Genomic DNA, 18,975 nt, shown 5'->3' on the forward strand with positions numbered 1-18,975 from the left:
ACAGAGGACAAGAGGACACAATGAAACAAAAGTATGTATCACTTTGAAGCTTATCGATCTGTCAGAGAAATGGTGCTGTGGGCTTTCAGTAGCCAATTTGGACCAAGCTGTCACATCGCACTCCATGACTTAACATCTACCAAACCACTGAAACTGATTCCCAAACTAAAACACAATGCAAAACAAACTAACGAGAACCCTGTCCAAGTTGAAACATACGCAGATGCAGTTTTATTTCTAATCTTGAGAGGTGAGATTTATTTTGAGGGTCACAGAAAACACTGCTTACCAGAGTTGAGCTTTCATTTGTTGCATCCCTTGAGCAATCAATGACATTCAGGCCCAAATTCCAAACATTTCTTTAGCCACTAGCTTTACCTTTCAGTCTTAACTAGTTCTTTACCAGTCTCGGAAACAAAAATTTTAAACATTTGTTTCAGAAAAGATAACACTGGAAAATAATACAGCAGAAAGAGTACAATCAATCTTAAAAAATTAAAAAAAAGTAAATCAAAGCATGAAACTTCTACGGTAATAAATGGAATATATATACATACAAATGCAAATTCCAAAGCTCTTAGGTGAGACATAGCTAAATGTTTGGGGTTTTTTTTTTTTTTTTGATTGCTTAGATTTCCAAGAACTAAATGGCTTTGAAGCTCATCGTTACCTGGAAGGGGAGAAATAAAAGGAGACGCTCCCTTCTTTCCCAAGTAATGAAGATATCTATCCATAAATTTCTATTAGAAATAAATGTGGTTAAGGTAAGATACATAGACCGAAGTGCTTCATATGCCGTTTAAAACAGTATTAGGGAAAGGCAATTCTGGAGACTGTTAATCATTGCCGAAGGGACCTAACGTGGGTTCAGCAAGACGGCCGTGCTCTCGCTGAAGATACTAAGAAACATAAAGGCTGATAAAATGCTACGAGGGGAAGCAGCACCGGAGAAAGGCGCGGTCACCCCAGGACGTGACAGCCCCCCAGGCAGAGGCACCGGCGGGACCCCAAAGTGCCGGCGCACACCTCCCCCGCGCCCATCGCCTGAGCCCCGCTGGGTACAGCGGCGGGGCCTCTCCTCTCCGCACCGCACCACACCGCCGGGCCCGGCGTCCCGCTCCCTCAGCCGGCAGGGCGGCGGGCGGGCGCGTCCCCGCCCGGAGGGACGCCAGAGGATACCGGTGCAAAGGGTGGCGGGGGCGCCACACGGCCGCCCGCCTCCTCCGCCCGGGCTCGGCCCGGCGCGGCGGGGGCGCCATGCGGGCCCTGCCTTCCCCGCCCCGCGGCGACGCCCTCAGAGCCGCCGCGCAGGGCCGCGCTCCGGCAACCCGCGGAACACCGAGGCGGAGGCGCGGAGACGGGGGCGCCGGCACCGCCAGCCCCCACCCCCGCGGGCCGCGCCCTCCGCCCGGCCAGGCCACCCGCAGCCCCTCGGCTTTCGTGCCCGAAGCGCCCCCGGGGGCGCACCCTCCGCCGCTCCAGCCCGGGCGAGGCGCCCCTCGGCGATGTCCCCGGCCCGCCCGGGCCCGCTCGGCCCCCAGCGGCCGCGGCGGGGAGCGCGGCACCGCCCGCCGGCTTCCCCCCGCCCCCCCCCCCCCCGCCGCCGCTCCCCCCCCCGCCGAGCCGAGCGGCTATTTTTAGTAAATCCTCCTCGCGTCGCCACGGGCGGCGATCGCAGCGCGCAGCCCCTCGCCAGCTGCCGCCGCCCCGCCCGCCCGCCGCGCACGGCACAGGCTGGCCCCGCCGCCGGCGCTATGGCCACCTAACCCCCGCGGGAGCCGCAACTTTTCCTCCCCGCTCCGCGCCTTCCCCCGCCGCTCCGGTGGAAGATGGCAGTTGGGGGAAGGACTGGAAGTTGCAGCCCGCGAGCGAAGAGATAAGGCGGAGGCGCGGGAAGGTGAGTGGCACCGGCCGGCTGCCGCTCCTCCGCTCCGCTCCCCTCCCCTCCGCCCCGCTCCGCTCCGCCCGGCCGCGGCCGGCAGCCGGCAGCCAGCGCGGGGGACGGCCGGTCCCGCCGCCCCGCCGTTCTCCGTGCCTTGCCGGGGTGGATTTTTTTGGGACCTTTGGGAAGGTTTCGGGAAGTTGGGGCCGTGTCTTTGGGGGGGGGGGGGGGGGCAAGGTGGCGGTCCGGGGGGGGGGGGGGGGCGGCCGTCGTCCGTGTCCTGTCCCCCTGTGTCTCCGTCCCCCCGTCCCCCCCCGGCAAGTTTTGTTCTGCGGGAGCGTGAGTGGAAGAGTTTTTCCGCGCGACTGCCCTGCTGGTGTGTGTGTGCTGTACTTGGTCGGGGAGGGGGTCCCTTCGCGACCCCCTCCTGCTGTGGAGCCGCGGGGAGCTGCCCCGGTGGGGGCCGAGGAGGCGGGAGCGGGGAGGGGGCTCCCCACGGGCACCGTGTGGGGACTGGCGGGAGCAGGCGGCGGCCGGGGGGCAGGCACGGAGGCACCCCGTCCCGGGTGGGCGGCAGGAGTTCTCTGTAACTGCATTTCGCGTGGCAGAGCGGTGTGTGCGCGTCCCGGCCAGGCGAGGGGCAGGCTGGCAGCGCCGGGCGTCGGACCGGTGGTTTCCAGTGAGGGTGCAGTTGTTCTGACTCACCTAAAATGCCTGAATTTTGATCAGAAATGGAACATAATAGCAATCGGTAATCATTCGTGCTTACCACTGTCATAGAAAAAGAAGCAGGTATTACTTGCGGTGCACAAAACGCGTATCTTTGAGAGATTTACGCTGAGCCCACGGCCGTTTGTATTTTTAAGTGCTCCGTAGAGGTCTAAAAACACTGTTATACTACGTGAGAATTTAAGAGGGGAGAAATGCTGAAGACAACTTGAACATTGAGGGAGAAGTAGCGGAGTGAATTGCGGAGACCTTTTGACATACGAAAATGCATGAATGTTCTTTTCTGATGCAAAAGCTGTTGGGAATCTCTGCCACAAACGGCACAGAACAAGCACTGACACAGAAACTGACGAATTTTAAACATATTTGTCTTCCAACATTGTCAGCTTTAGTTCCTTGACATTTTGTTTTCTGTGACAGAAGAATAGTTTTGTGACAGTTATTCAGGATTTAATTTGCAAGCTGACAAAGGCCTGTAAGCTCTGCTGAGAACTCATGAACAAAAAAGTAAGGTATTTCACATGAAGATTTTTCAAATGCCTTGTACCTCACCTATCTTCCCTCTCTCATCTCGCCTCTGCTCCCTGGCTCTCCAACAGCTTCCCTAGATCTACTGAAGATATTTAAAGTTATATTTTTATTGGATATTTCTAAATTTTCTCTCATGTCCGATGCGTTCCTGTATCAGTGGCCCCAGCCCATCTATGTGTTGTACCCAGAACACTTACTTTGTTCAGCGAGAAGTGCGGGCTTGTTCTCTGTCATAATACTGGAACAGTCTTGGAATGCATTTCCATCCCCCCATACAAGTTGCATTGTTATTTGTATAAAATAGGTAGGTCTCAACTATGTATAACTTTCCACCGTCGATGATGCAAATAATACAGTCTTTTTTAACAGCTCTTTTTCATTACAATGGCAGAGATGTGATCTGGAACATTGGGGAAAAAATGTGTCATGGCCCCACAGAAAAGCTGCAGTCAGTCATATTTACCTGCCACTGGTGCCAGCTTCTCCATGTAAATATTGAAATAGCTCTGTTTGGTATGAAAATGTCATTGTCAGTTCAGAATTCCAAAAAAGACAAAAACACGCCATTATAATTCTTGGTGACCAAGCTGATGCAAGTGCAGCACTATGGTTAGTTAAGCCCACACAAAACACTGTTCTGCTTGTCAGATTCCTTTGTATTTTGGTATCAAAGTCTATGTGAATGTGTAATACACCCAAATATTTTCAACCTAACATTAAAATGCCTGTTTTGAAAACAGTAGTGTTTGGTTTTCCATTAACCTCCTTTGCCACAAATGAAGAGCAGTCTACAACATGGAACGGGAATAGTAGTTTGTAAGCTGTTGTGTATCTTCTGTTTAGCACCATCTTCCTGTGACCAGAACAGTTTAAAAACAAAAGTGAAATAGTGTCTTCACTACTGAAAGTCCCAATACATGCTTCATTTGGTGCAGCTGTTCGTATTAGAATTTTGCTGGGGAAAAAAATGTAATATTGTGATTGAGTGGCATATATATTTTCTAATTTCTTAATAGAAGATAACATTAAAAAGAGATTAAAATTATAAAAACTATGTACTTTCTAAAAAGCATTTAAAGAGGAAAATTATTTTCAGTTGTTCATCTCACTACCTGAGATAGTTGCTGTTAAAAATGTAATTTGGTTACTGAAAATACTGATTGAATTCGTCTTTACCCGTCGTGAAAATAATATGAATTCTGGTATGAATTACCATGAATACTGAGGGTGAATAAATGTAGTTGGAATAGTTAGTCTCTTAGTATTCAACTAATGCTTAGTAGGAGAAATGTAGTCGTGAAAATAATCAAATCCTGTTGTGTATGGACAGCTGTTACCATGAAAAATGGCAAAAAAGGTGGGATGTAGGCTAGTCATCTCCAAAATGGTAAATGAAGCATATATTCACCAGATTGCATGTACTATTGTCATTTTATGTTAATCGGTATTCAGACTAAGGTAATTTAAAGCTACTTAGGGTATGTGTACACAAAGTGCGATACAAAGTACTTCTGGTTTACAGTGTAGTCACAGCTGAATCATGTAGCTTAGAGACCTTAGTATATCTCAGGAGTGAGGGTTTTCTCCCTTTTGCAAAAGAGGTTTGAGCTCAGTTTTCTGAGGATTATATGCTTTGTCCTCTATGCATACTGCCTACATGAAATTAACTTTCCACATAAATTCAAGTTAAAAGAATGGGTATTTACCAGAGTTTTCCAGTCTCTTCAAGAATATATTAAAAATGTTCTTTCTCTTGCTGCATTGGAGTAGGAAGGTGCATAATACATTTGATGAGTTAAATTAAAGGTAACTCTCATGTAAAGACAGAGCGTTGGACTAGTCCATGATAGAAGATATTTGTCATGTTTCAAGGTTTCAGTAATGATTTCCAGAGAAGTGAGCATTTTTATCAGAGAAAGCTGGATTGCTGAATCACTTAAGGTTAGATTGTTTACTGAAACTGATATGTGAGTAAGGCATTTTAGAGCTGACGTTACTTGATGAAATCACCTTTCATTTACTCCTTTTGTTTTTGAGTTTTTAGGTTAGGATGATCATAATAATTTATCCCTTATTTGATGTAACTTACTTGGAATGAATGCATTATGCAGTGGATGCTGGGTAAGGCTGCACTAGTGTTGCCTTTTATAATATTGTGAAGTTTATTTGTATTTGCTAATCCATACCTTCATCTTCAAGCAGCAAAAATTACAGTGAAATGGTGCTTAACTACTGTTCAAAAATAATCTTTCAATACTATGAGGCCATCTTAAAATCCTTGTAGCTACAAGGTATGATCTAACTTTCCTGTGACGACATACCCAAACTTTTCCATGCTTCTCCATTTTTATACAATATAGAGTTATGTAACTTTTTGCCAAAGAAGTTTGTCAATGCAAAAAGTTAACATGAGTTCAAAAATGATTTAGAAAAATTCGTAAATGAAAAACATGTCAAAGGCTAGAAAGCAGAGAGGTAATGTCTCTGGATCAGTCCCCAACCTGCAAGTATTCTGGAGACTTCAGGGTATTCTGAGGAGGTACCATTACATGGTTGCGTTGTGCTTCCTCACTTTTCCATGCTCATCTGCTGTTGGGCATCTGGGGACAAGATATGGGGCTAAACAGATCTTCGGTTTGATTAGGTTTTGCCGTTCTTAGATTCTCACACAGTCAAGATCGGCAAGGTGAAATTACATAATTTGGAAATTCCTTTATGGGGAAAAGTGATTGAAAGCTTTTGTTACACAACCTTCAAGATCAGATGTTTACTTGTCTTTAGCATTAATTCAATATATTATGTAGATTATGAGCTGGGAAGGTAGCGGGAAGCAAATATTTGTTCTTATTTTCCAGTAATTTCTTGTTAATGGCGTTGTTCAATGTAAGTGTTAACATTTATCACTCACAAATCATGATACATTGTCAAAGTTTCTTTATAATGTCTAATAACTACCAGGATAGTTCGGTTTTAAAGCTATTGTATAAATGTAAACTGTTTTTGTTTAGGGAAATGAAATGGTCTTTGGCTCAGAAGTGCATGTAAGAAGACGACTACTTACATCTTTTATTAGTCCCTAGTTTTTCAGTCTTGGAGTAGAAGATGATGGATTCTGTATCTCTTCATTCAATTTTTGCTCTGAGGCTCTCAGTCTTTGTTTTAAGCTCATTTCTGTTCAAGATACAGAGTGCTCTTTCTCTAGAATGGATGACTGTCACTCTTGGGGCTTTGTTCAGGCTTGAGTCCTGTATCTGACTCAGGCTGAGCATGTGTGAGTCTCTACCATCATGTTCGCTGAGTCCAGCTTCTGTTGCCATGCTGCTTTAACCAGGAAGAAAAAAGGCCTTGTCTAATGAGTGTCTTGAAAAGTTCGTGCCTTGCCCCCTAGAGAAATTGGCAGCCCTGTAGAATCAGTCAGCCTTCTGTGCACGAAAGACACGAGAAGACTTGAGCATGAACTTATTCATAAAGGTGTGGTGTACTGCATAGTGCCTTTTGTGCCTCAACCTTCTGCAATGCCAAGGGTCTTCCATTTGCAGCTCTGCACTCTGCCTTTCCCTTGCAGCTCTGTAACCTTTCACCAAAGCTGCAGTGTTGCTCTTGCTGTCCTTGTGCTGTGGGTTGTGCAGTTCTCAAGGTCTTACACACCTGCACACCCTAATACTACTGTTCTGTCAGGTTTCTGCAGGTGTAAAAGTCTCTCACCATCCTTTTCTTGCAACTTTTTTTGCAGCTTTTAGTTTGCATTAGTAAAAAGACAAGTATCTGATAAGTATTATCGAATAATATACATAAAGCTGAACAGCCAGTTAGCTTGCAACACCAGCCTCTGATCAAAGACTTCTCCAGTCAATGCTGATAGCATCAGAAGTGGGGACAGGCAGTAGGGAAATGGAGCAGATCACGAGGAGATCTATAGAGTTTCTATGGAAAAAAGTAGTATGCTGGACCACCTGATGCACTGAAGAGGACACCTGGGAGAGGATGCTTATTGGGGAGACCCTGTCAGTTCTCTTCTCGACTAGCCACTGGAGGGAGTTTTGCCTTTCAGTTTTCTCCTTTTGTTTTTCCAGTTCCCTTTCCCTCATTCTCAGCCTCTGAGACTGAGTTTACCCCTCTGGTTTATTTTCTTATAAGAATATATTTATTCCTGCAAGTATCTTTGTGCCCTTCTCTGCATCATTTTTAATCTGAATTATATTTCTTCAGCAAATGTGACCAGAATGGTAGTCTGTACCCATAGAAATCTCATTACTGCCTTGTTCAACGGTGGTAGTGCTCTATCTCTTTTTTAAAAAGCTTACCGACGTGTCCTAGGATGTATTCCGGTCAGACTGGAAGTTTAATTTCCCGTTACTTTTGTAATGCTCATGATTACACTAAATCACAGAAGCATTCAAGTTGGAAAGGACCTTAGGAGGTCTGTAGTCCAATCTCTTGGTCAAAGGAGAGTCAACATAGAATTTAGTCCATGTTGCTTAAGGGTTTGTCCAATTCTGTCTGGAAAGCCTCCAAAGAAAGAGATTCCACAAGCTCTCTGGTCAATCAGACCCAACACTTAATTATCCTCATAGCAATTCTTCATGTTTATGTTGAGTCATAACCTCCCAGTTTCAATCTGTGACTGTTGTCTCTTGTTCTTGTGCCATGCACACCTGTGAAGAGCCTGGCTTCATCTTGTTGGTAACCTCCTTGTAGGCACTGGTGGGCTGATATTAGGCCCCCGCTAAAGCTGTCTCATCTCCAGGCTGAACAAGCTCTGATCTCTCAGCTTCTCCTCACAGGGCAAGTGCTCCAGCCCCTGACTGTCTTGATGGACTCAGGAGAAGGCATCTTTCACCAAAACTGGATGCAGTATTCCAGATGAGGTCCAGTGCTTGAGTAAAGGGGAATGCTAAAACTTCATATTGATAAATCTACCAAACAGTAAATAGCACAAGATTCTGAAAATCCATGAATAAGGCATTGAGCAGCATTGTACTGTCTTGAGACCCAAAATTAATGCAAGCTATTATGTGCTTTTAAGAATTTGTTATTGCAGCTTACATATAAACACAATTTATTCGATAGTCCTTACCAGAAAAGTTCTTGAATCATGATTTTGAGTGGGGAAGTAATGTGACATAGGAATTTTATTTTAAAACCCTTTACATGCATTAAAATATCTCCTTCATAGAAGCATATGAAGAAAATGACATGAGACAGGCATTCTGTATGTCTAGGCTTTTAATTATACAAAACTTTAATTATTCAAGTGTTTGACAGTTATCATAAAGTCTCCAGGGTGCCTAACTATTAAACTGAAACCTTGCTTTGACAAGAGGTGGGTGAACTGCAGGCGTGAATGTATGATTTCCTAAGAAAAAAAAAATGAAACACTGAATTCCCAATGGAAAATAAGCAGCATATGCACATAGTGACTGTGTTTAGTGTGTAAAATGTATACATTATTGGTATTTTACCTGGTTCATCGATAGATAGCTATTCAATTGCTCATATATAGCTTAAAATTAGAGGAATATGCTGACAATATACGATAGATACAGTTACCACTCTAATCTTTTTGTTTCCTCTTTTGGTAGACAATATAACCAACAATGATTAATAAGCTATACTATTAATTAAATGGCATTTTAATATTGCATACTGGAGTAGAAACTGGGTTTTTTGGGATATAAGTAGTTACTGTATATATTCTCTGAAAACATAAATGGAAAGATCAGTGAGTTGAAATGGAAAATAATATTCAATAGCTGAAATAGATCATAAAGAGTCTTCTAAGGTGGTTTGGGTCTGCCCTGCTGACCTCATCCATACCAGGGATCTGGCTGGAGGTTGCCGTAGGATCCTTTTTGGCCTCTTGTCTACTCAGTTTTCCTTCCATATAAATCAGAGTAAGTAGGGAGCAGTGGGGAACAAAGTTCAATCTCATCAACAGCAACAGAGTGAAGACATGGTCGAGATGCAATCCTGTGGCAATCAGGGCCACAGAGCTGACAAGAGTGAGTGGTTTGGAGGAGAATCCAAACCAAGATATGAGTCAGAGAAAGGTATTATCATTTATAAATTATACATCTAGGTTTAATTTATGGTTACCATCTGTAGTAGCAGCCTAGCAATCCATTCTTCTTTCATGTGTACATTCCTTGCTTGAAGGTGGATGATCTGCACTGAACACAAAGTAGTGTTGAATGTAACATTAAAAAAAGCTGAGTAAAACCTTTTAGAGGTGCTAGTTCTCCTATTTTGAACATATTAGTCTCTGTGAATGAATTAAGCATCAAAGAGAATATTGAACTGCTCTCAATAAATCCAGGTTTCTTAAACAAAGTTTCTTGGAAGAACATGAAGTATCTATATTTATTGTATGCTGTCACATACACCTTGTCTCCCACTCCATCTGGCTGTACCCTTTTTTTTTCTTTTTTTTCCCTCCCCGAAATAAAGAAGTTCTGATATGAAAATATTATTGAATATTGTCTTTTAATCATTTGGAACAAAAGCGTTCAAAGCTTCCCTTTGATTGGAAAATGAAGTTAGAAAGTACTTTTTTTGGTCAAGAAGCTTTCACTGGAAACTAGTGAAAAAGATCCAGGATTAATGTGGTTAATGGGTGTGTAACCCTAGGTTTTTACTGCATTTCAGTGAGATACATATGACTGGAGCAATGCCGGCCTATTAACTTGATGAGACTTCTTTCAGGGCTTCTAAGAGCTGATCAACCATTCTTCCTTGTGCTAATGCATGTCATTGATACTGATTCAGATTATGTAGAAAATGCAGATTTCAAAAGAAGGTGATAGGAATGGGCATCTTCTAAACAATTTGCTGAAGAGGATGCTGATATTAACAGTGTTAGGACCCTGATTGAAAAGGTCAAGGATTTTATTTACCTATGAGGAGCCTTGCCATTGACAATCATGAGGTCAGGATGTCACCTTTGCACATGAAATTTTCACCTCTTGATGGGCTATTTGTACTGGGAAAAACAGATAAGATTACAAGGAGAGCTTGTGAAAGCCCTGTTCAAGGTTCAGATCTACTGAAGATGCACGCTGTGGAAGACTGTGGTATAGTCATCTCTTTCCCAGCCAGGAGCAGGAATGGCAGGGAGCATGGAAGCTGGGATTGCAGCTAGCAGCAGCGAAGTGCTTGTTTAGTCATTAGGGCAACCTGAAGAGGCTGATATAATTTAGGCAGACTGTCAGAGCAGTGGAGGAGCTACAAAAGTGCCTCAAAAATAATTCTTGATGATTTTTCTTTGCCATCTTTTGTCAATTACCTTTAAATAATTTTAACAGATTTTGGCATGCACTCCAGGTACATTTTCCCTACAACAAATTATCTGCATGTTTCTGTCCCCTCCATCACTGGTTTTCCTTAGTGATGCCTAAATATAAGTTTGTAGCTTCTTCAGTGTATTCTGATTACATGCAAACTGAGCGTGCTGGTATGCGTAGGAGAGATTTTTGGGTGTCTGGCAAATGAAATCCTTTTTCTCTAGGCCACAAAGTAGCACAGAGCTGCTTCCACAATTTCACTGCAGTTTTTAAGGAGAGTCTGTATGCATTGCATGTGAGAAACGTTGAAGTGCAGATTGACTTTGTAGTGACAAATCGAGTGTCATCTCTGACCCAGCTTCCTATTTACTTGTCCTCAGAATGATTATCTATACTTCTGGAGAGAGGTGCTGGGATGTTTATCCCCTGTGAAGTCTCTATGCATCGTTCCTCCTCACTCCTTTCATTTCTGCGGAGTGTTTGTATCACTGTCTTTGTAAGAAGGGACTGGGCAGGGAGAGAGGGCGGGAGACACAACTGAGAGTCTTTTTCAGGTGACATTTGGACCATAACTCTAGGTTTTATGCATAGAAATGTCAGAAAGATCAAAATACACTTCTGTATAGATAATGAAGCCACATAATAAATTCATTATTGTGTTAAGAAAAAAAGGTACCTATTCTTTGCAGTGATTTCAGTCTAAGTGCTTGAGGAGAATTAAAAGGCATATTTTTCATATTTTAAGGCCACAGAAATATAATCAAAACAAATGAAAGGGAAGCTAGACTAAAAATACTTCAAATTCTTTATGCTTACTCTGACGGAGGACGATACTCTTGCATGAAATCGATTAGCTGTGTGATACATAAGCTAAAGTATTTATCTTAAAACGTCATATGATTGCTTCTTTTGCAGGTCCCTACTGCTGTGGTATGTATACAGTGATTTTATATGGCTTTCCTTTGTGAAGAAGAACACTATATAGTTTCTTGCTCCAGATATGCTAAAATCAAGATAATGGAAAGACCAAAATCTGTTATTTACAATACATAGTTATATTCTAAAGTGAATGGGAGCTGCATAGATTGCCAAGGCCAGAACTGGAGTTTAACCTATTTTATCTTGGTTTGTTCTTATTTGTTTTTCTTCTTTTTTTTAAGTCGCATACATTGCAAAGGGATGTGGAGTATGTGCTAATTACACACAAATCAAAGCAAAGGCAACGACTCTTCATCCTTAAAACAGTTACTGAACATCAGTGCAATGATCCATCAGATTTTCGTATGAAGGCTATTATTTTATTATCCACAGAATTTTTCCACTAATGTTGCTTCTTCAGTTAGGCAAAGGAATAATTAACTGTATTGATATTAATGGAGCTGATATTACTGACATATATCGAGGTAAATGAAATGAGAATCTGACTTGCATCAGGTTGAAAAAGTGTTAGCTAGTGATTCAATCTAATTACACTGAATTAAATCTAATTGTGTATCGTTATCCAGTCCCCAGAATTTTAATAATAATTGGATTCTCATACTTTGGGTGATTTTTAAAAATCTGAAATATAATGTAAATTCTGTAACTTTTTCTGTAAAATCTAAGTTTCTGGAAAAACTAAACACTGTTTAAAGAAAATTACCCATTTTTGTCAGGAAGCTTTTGTCAGAAACTACAGAAGACACAGGATTAATGTGAATAATCAGTGTATAACTTTAGGTTTTTCACATTTTTTGCTGTATATTATGATACTTTATTATGTCATACAGAATTACAGAAGTTTCATATTTTGTTATGACAAGAGGGTAATACTAATAATATTTCTGTTTTGAAAGATGATTACTACATCTGAATTCTTTAGGATTACCCTAACAGTATTCTATACTGTTGGCTGTGGCATCACTAGAACTACAAATGTAGATACAGTTTTTGTGTAGAAGATAGCTGAAGAAATAATTGTCTCTGAATCAGGAATTCATATGGTTCTAACCATTTTCCAGTTAAATGTTTAAAGTAAAAATAATGCTCTATATATGGGAAGTAAGGATTGATGCTACCTAGCAAATGTTGCTTGAAACCAGTTATGTTTCATTCTGCATCCATCTTTAAGAAATGTATTGATTAGACAGTAAGAGCAGTGCTGCCAGAAGAAATAAAGGGAAGTTTAAGGGAGTGAAAAATGTATTTTCTTTAAATCTGGAATATAGGAGGAAGCTCTTTGGTTTAGTAACTGCAAAGTTACTTGGTGCTGTGGTTCCCATTTCCTAATAGTAATAAATTGGGATTCTGTCATTTCACTTTACATTGATTTTCCCTCTGCAATGCATCCCAAAATTAATAGAAGCTTTGCTTATTTTACTGCAGTTCTGTAGTAAAAGGAGAAAAAGTAACTTTCATCCTAAGAATTGTATGTGAGAACAAAGCCAGTAAAATGTTAATGACTTAAATGGAAGTAATTTTGGGGGAGCAAATGGGGCCTTTGGACTTGAATATAAGGGTTAACACAGACAAGTGGATTAGTCAAGATCATATTGGCTGATGACAACCAGAAATTACTCAGAGCCAACCAGCGTCGCTGACAGACAAGTATCACCTGGGAGCAATAGGAAGTGTATATGTAATCAAAGAACTCTTCGTCTCCATCCTGCCCCTAACCTCGCCCTGGAAGCTGCAAGAAGAGGTCACTACAGAACTGGTCTCCATGGCACAGTATCTTGGGTCTGTTCCAGAAGAGTCTTAGTGTTTTTCCCTCTCTCACTTGATCAAGAGTCATAGAAAGGGTCATACCAATACCTTATATACTGCAGAAGGAAAACACCCCTTGCACAGAGCTGTAAGATATATCATGAGTCAGACAAATATTAAAAGAGCTAATGAAGAGAGTCTCAAAGTTAAAAAAAAAAATGCCACATTTTGTTATCTGAATACCCATATTCCCATTGTGCTGGGAATGTATAGGACATGCAAAGTTGAGTAATTTATGCCTGGATAGGCAACAGCATCAAATAATAGCAAAGACTGATTGTTTCTTGATTTTTCTTTTTTTTGAAGGCCACTCTATTTTGCTGCTGAGTTCCTGATTAGAAGGAGTCATCTTTCATGTCCCAATGGACATAAACTACATTTAAATAATGCAATAGAATTTAGTCACTATTCAGTGCATAATTCCTGGAACAAAAAACGGTCAACAGAAGAGCCCTACACTCTGTGTAAGGTTGTAAAATCTGCCATTTTGTTACAGAATGGGTTGTTTTTTTCCTTTTTTCTTATTACTGACATACAGAAGGTAATTACAGCTTTGTGTATAGGCATGGAGACAATTTGGAGTCAACTGAATAACTGAAGTAAGGAAGCTGAAGGAAAGAAGACACTTTCAACACCTCATTTTTTTTTTTAGAATAATGAGCTATGAAGAAACTGTAGCCTCACCTGTAAGAGAAAGAACTAAATTCTACATTACTCTCTACAATAAGGTTAAATGCAGTCAATTTCAATCTGCTCTTTCAGTAGCAAAAGAGGACATTTTCTGCATGATTCATGCAGAAAGAATGTTTGTTTCTTTATAAACTTATTCAAATTTCAGTAACCCTCTAATTACTGTGTCCAGTGGGCATAAATACTATTTAGATAAAATGGAATGCTGTGACTCTGTCTAAGCACATACAGTTTTACACATGACTGCTCATGAAGTCTGGGATTTGTCTTCCTGTGCAGAGAAATGTTAGATGCCACTCTAAAACTATGGATTTGAATTTTGTTGTGGAAAAATTGCTCTTGGTTATAGGACTAATTTCCCTATGTGCGCAACTTGATATCCTCTAGCTGCTCAGGCCTACATCCCAAGCCACTGCATCTCTCTGTAGGCTCTCCTAGATGTCTAAGCATGAAGCATCCAAGGTGCTGGCAATATTGCCCAGCAATCCAAATAATTTTCTGCTTTTTTAGTTCCATCTTCTGACTACTGCGCTGCACCATATCCCATAGAGAAGGATCTGGAGTCCAGGAATATTGCAGAATTTCTGTGTGCATTGTCTCTTCTTAAATCCATCACAGACTAGCTGGTTAAAACAATGAGAGGAAGCATGTTACCCAGGGAAAACAGCTGGCTGGTATACTGACCTAGTGGCTATGTAGTCATGGGTTATCACAATGGTATTGCCTATATACACCAAACGGCACATACTGAGCCAATATTGATACATTTTGTGCTGGTACAAGACCTTCTTAAACATGATGGTGCCTCATCTTTGTGAGTAAGGGTGTTTTCTTTCCCTATATTTTTCCCCACAGCTTTTTCCCAGTCTCCATGGCAGTCTGAGTCCCAGTCTGCTGCACAGGTCTAAACAGAAAGCTCTCTACCGACTGTAGGCAACCAGCAAGGACAAGTCTTATCCTCATATTTCCCTTCTTCCTAGCCTGAACAATGCAAAATTTTGGATTACAGGCCTCTTAGTGACTCAGAATCAAGAGGGGCAACTTCTTGTGGGAGGAGAAGGAAAAAGACGAGCTCATCTTTTCCTGAGACCAGTCCTGCCATGTTCAGCATCCAAATCACAGAAACCCTCTGGGCAATGAGTGGATTCTTCCAAGTCACAAGACATACAACAGCCACTGTTCAGCTCTGCCTGCAACTTCTAATGCTTCTTGTCCAGGTTTCATGGAACTCCGGCTATAGGCCAGGAGAATGGCTGCACGTAGCCAACCTTTGATGGCGGGAAGGAGATTACAACTAAAGCAACGTAGGCTTGAGAGACTGAAAACAGTGAAGCTTGAGCAGCATCCCACCATTATTTGGCATACAAGTGATATTACTAATCACTTGTTCGCTCACAGCACACAATTCTGGACAATTCCAGTGTGTTGAAGATGCAGAGGAGTGAGCAGATGTCTGGAGACAGTAGTTGTGATCTTTGGCTTTGCAGACTGTGAAATACATTCTGGATAAGGGACCTGGAGAAAAAAAAGGTTTAAAGCAACTTAGTAATGCTCCATCTTTATCTTGCGTGGATCAAGACACTCTTGATTCAAGTCCTCCTCCTTCAGACTGGAGTGGACACTTGAAACTAACAGTCATGTGCTCTCTCCGTTTATGACAATGTTGCTTCACTTGATGATATGCCCTAGTCCTATCCAGGAGAGAGCTGACATAGCAATGCTAGAAGTGGGACAGCTGTTTTTGGTCTGAAATTGAGTCTGAAGGTCCTGCTGTGTAAGAAGTTCTCCTGATTTGCATTTCTCAAGTAGTTAGGTATCTACTTAGCTGGAGGCAGGCAGTTCCAGTAGAGAACTGCTGGGAGAACTGGAGTCTCTAGAGCTGTGCTCGGGAGGTCACAGTAGTGCTTCAGAGCGGGACTTCATTGCCTGCCTTGCATGGTGGATTTACACTTGTTTAAAAAACTTGTTACCTTGTTTCCCTCTTGTTCTGTAGCTGTGAGATGGTTGTACGTAAAAGCTCATGTCTTTGCTTGTCAGATACTGGTGGTAAGATAGGTCTGAATTTCCCCAGTTCTGGGGGCTGGCAATGGGGTAAGGTTATATAGCCTATCACATCTGGCTTTCTCCTCTGCTGAATCAGGTTAAGTTACCTGTACATGTATCTGGCCTAGGACTTTGGGTTCTCTGAGGCGATTTTCATGTAAGAGCAAGTTTTGGGGTGATGAGTGGGAAGGGACAGTTCTGACTTCTTCAGGTGTCAGCTTCCATGTTTTTACTGCTTGGGCAGGTTGTCTGGCAAATACCTAAAAGAGCACGTGCCCTCTAGGCAGGACCTATACATCTCTATCCTTGAACTTCTTTTCTGTCCAACTGGCAAAAATTAGTAGCTGTAGACACAGACTTAATCTAGTTCTTCCTCAGTACCTTAGGGGAAGTTAGTGAGATCCAGGAAACTCGTTGAAGGATCTGAGGATTTGTTTCTCTGCTGCGCCTCTGGTATGGATCCGGGAGAAGGTCCTGAGGCAGGAGAGGTGGTCTGGTGCTTCACTGAAGGTGCCCCTAGGATACACTACCAGGGTTGGTGGCATCCTCTGAATGTTTTATATAGAGCTTCATGGAAGGGGCAGATGTTGCGTGAAGCCCAGGATAGTGCTCACGATTTCTGGATACTGAACTTTTTAAAACTTCAACTTAGAATATTTCCTTCTGCAGTCCCTGACATTATTCATGGTCCTGGTGTATGACCATGAAATTTTACTGGTAGCGCAGTTATACGTCCATATGTGGCCTTCCAAATGTGGTCACATATGGCTCCCAGATCTCTCCATTGCTATATAATCTGTACCACCCTGACTTGTGCCAAGGGATTTCCTTCAGAAATGAAATGGCTGTTTCTGTGATTTTCACACACAAGCTTTGGTAGAGGCTTGCTAAGGGGAGGGTGAGATATGATGGCTTGGCAATGTGGCAACAAACTTTTTTTAGCTTGTTCCTTGAACGTTTTTCCTAGAAGGTTGCCTTCTAAATGATACCAACATATTTCTTCCTGCATTGAACATTGGAGGAAGTAGGTGAACACAGAGTATTCAGTAGGTGCTACAGAAAGTCTCACGTCCATAAAGACATTAGCAAAGAACTTGTTAATAGCACTGCTGCTTCTCTGCAGCTCTAAGGGGAAATGCACTGCTGTTGCTTGAAGGGGTCATTTCTTTTCTCTGTTCAGAGTGATCATAACAATTCATCCTTCCTCCTGTGGCATTTATGGATCCCTTCTGTCAGATCTCATTTAGATTAGACACACCATCAAATGTAGAAGTGAAGACAGGTTATGATGTGAAAAAGGTCCTTAGTTCAGCCTTTAAAATTGGCTTAGATAAGTGACAGCCCAAAGCTTTCTGGGTTTACGTCAGGCTTATGCATCTAAATCATTTAAGACTTTTAAAATAAACAGTAATTCAGGGTTCTTCTTAACTGTCTTCGCCTTTTCTTAAGGGAAAATCCACTTACAGTTGTTATGAAATTAACAGTAAGTACACAACTAGATGAAAAAAAAAAAGTGGTTCTTTACCTCTTTCCTCCAGGTGAGCTTTTAATTTTAAGGATGAATGCTTTTTCAAAAATACACCTTTGTCTTTCAAACTACCTGTTTTAGAAATTCTTCTCTTTCTCCCAACTGTGTAGTTGCTTGAATGGACTGTAAAAGCACTCATGCTGTGGTCACTCTTCCCTAGAGTAGTTTCCATGGTGTTTGGTCTTTATATGGGAGTTGTACCTCTGATGAGTCCTCGTCACACCAAGTGGGATTACTTTTTCAGTGTTTGTGGCTTAAACTCTCATAGAGATTTCACTTTTCTCTCCAGGTGCTTCTGTGACCCATGAAGATTTTTTGTCTTCAAATTCTTAAACACAGTATTTTCTGTAGAAATGTTTGGATACCTGCAAGTTTGAATATTGCATTTTTTTCACTTGATTTATTTCACAGGGCTTTAAACTGAACTTCTTTCTAAAATACATGTCGTACCCTTTTAAAATCAAACTAATGTAACTGAAAGCAACGGACTCAGTAGTAAAGTATATTTAAAATGATGTTTAGCAAAGCCACTTTTGCTAAATAAAAATTTTAAGCTGCTATTTATTAAAGCATGTGATGTGACAATTCTGTGACAAGAATGCAATACATTATTACAATAAACACAGTATTATTGAATACAACATATTTGTACATGTATACAGTATGTACAGAACTGAATTTATTATCTATACAATTATTTTTCATTTCACATTTATTTTAAATGCTGACTAACACAGAGGAAAGTTGTCACACACCTCGCACCAGCGAAAGGAACGCAGTAAGCAAGTTATAGTCAGTAACTAAATTTCATATATAAATCCACACTGTGAGTTCATGTTATCAGAAATACATGTGTCTGCTAAATCTAGTCTTATACTTTGAAGTTTGTTCCTTTCAAATTTCGATTTCGTAATTTAGAACTTGGTCCTGTAAAACATGCACTGAAGTACTCCAAGTGAAAGCAAGGACTGATACTTTTCAAAGTATCTGTGAGAGAAACTAGACTTCAATGCTTTATAGAAGTAGTACTGTACCTACCTAAATTTAAAGATGCTTACGCTGTTGTTTTTGATCTTTTCCTTGTCAATTTGATTATAATAGTATTCTTTGAACACTAACTCAGTGATTTTTTTTCTTTAATGTAGAGAGGTTAAATGTTTTCTCTAATAATCTTTATAGAAAGCTAGGGTTTAGCTCAAAGCAAAGATTGCATAGATTGAGAATTTTATCTGTGTTTTCAATCCACAAAGACCTTTTGATGAAAACAGTGATGACACATTACCTAGATAGCAAAGCTCGTAGATTTATTTTGTGAGTTTTAGTGATGAATATGACCCATATGAGATGAAGGAACCCTTCGACATTTTTGTGTTTCAGCAACAGTGGAAGTGCTGTAGTAAAAAAAAAACAAAACACCACACAAAAAAAACCAACTCAAAAACCAAACCATAGATGGGGAAGGCAAATGATAGAATTTGGTGGCATCAGTGGGTAGTGTCGAAGAGTGGATTTTTAAAAATCAGAATAATTGGACTGATGGCTGGGGA

The 18,975-nt window shown here is 41.5% G+C and overlaps 1 protein-coding gene across 3 annotated transcripts in view; it reads left to right on the top strand.

Moving 5' to 3' along the window:
• Positions 1 to 1,606: 1,606 nt before the first annotated feature.
• HDAC9 (histone deacetylase 9) overlaps positions 1,607 to 18,975 on the top strand; it is a 486,360-nt gene continuing 468,991 nt past the window's right edge. Inside the window, exon 1 of one of the 3 annotated variants that reach the window (XM_075082978.1) lies at positions 1,607 to 1,897. The gene's annotated coding sequence lies outside the window, so the exon portion shown is untranslated. The remainder of the gene's footprint in view (positions 1,898 to 18,975) is intronic. The other 2 variants (XM_075082977.1, XM_075082976.1) reach the window with 2 other exon arrangements.

This window comes from Phalacrocorax aristotelis, chromosome 2 (genome assembly GCF_949628215.1).
Source record: "Phalacrocorax aristotelis chromosome 2, bGulAri2.1, whole genome shotgun sequence".
Classification (NCBI taxonomy): domain Eukaryota; kingdom Metazoa; phylum Chordata; class Aves; order Suliformes; family Phalacrocoracidae; genus Phalacrocorax; species Phalacrocorax aristotelis.